This window comes from Trichechus manatus, unplaced genomic scaffold (genome assembly GCF_000243295.1).
Source record: "Trichechus manatus latirostris isolate Lorelei unplaced genomic scaffold, TriManLat1.0 scaffold00308, whole genome shotgun sequence".
Classification (NCBI taxonomy): domain Eukaryota; kingdom Metazoa; phylum Chordata; class Mammalia; order Sirenia; family Trichechidae; genus Trichechus; species Trichechus manatus.
The window spans coordinates 24,290-25,326 of record NW_004444244.1 but is presented as its reverse complement, the minus strand read 5'-3'; positions in this window follow the sequence as shown (position 1 = coordinate 25,326).

Genomic DNA, 1,037 nt, shown 5'->3' with positions numbered 1-1,037 from the left:
AGAAGGAACTAGTTGAAGAAATAATGGAGATAAATGTCCCAGAAATGACCTTATTTGAAAGGGCTTATAAAAAGGCCCAAACAAGAGAAATAAGGAAAAATCCATTTCTAAGTACAACAATAAAATTTAAGCGTAATAAGGACAACAACAACAACAAAATTCTAAACGCTTCCGGAGAGAAGCAACAAACCACTTTAGAAAGAATGACAATGAGTTGGACATCAAACAACTACCCTGGATGCTAGAAGACAGTGATGTGAAAGGGTAATGGGAAAAAAATCACCTGCATTCAAGGGCTCAGAACTTTTGCCACACAGAGCCATATTGAAAAGGCTTTTGAAGGAAGTCCTCAGAGAATAAATGAAATAATTCAGGCAAAAATGCCCGAGGTATGAGGGGAGGAAAGAAACTGGCATCAAAGAAAAATAAGAGGAGAAATTTTTTTTCAAAAAATCTTGAATTTAAACTATATATTCTGAACAATTTCCACTATGGCATATGTGTGCGTGTATTGGGGGGAGAGAAGTATAGTTGAACTGGACATGAGAGTAAGCTCAAGTTGTTGTCTTATTAGCGGAAATATAGAAACTGATAAATTTAAGAAAGCAATAGGGATGAAGTGAGGAATTAGGGGCAACTACCGTAAGAACTCTACGTTCAAGAGCAAGTTTCAGAGTCTCTTCTGACATCCATTTTGGTCTTTTCTTTCCTCTCTTTTCATTGACCTTTTGCTTTCTTCATGTATGATATCCTTGATGTCATTCCACAACTCGTCTGGTCTTCGGTCATCAGTATTCAACGCGTCAGATCTATTCTTGAACTGGTCTCTAAATTCAGGTGGGATATGCTGGAGGTTGTACTTCATCTCTCGTGGACTTGTTCTGATTTTCTTCAGTTTTAAACTTGAACTTGCATATGAGCAATTGATGATCTGTTCTGCAGTTGGCCCCTGGCCTTGTTCTGACTGATGATATTGAGCTTTTCTATCCTCTCTTTCCACAGAGGTAGTCGATTTGATTCCTGTGTATTCCATCTGG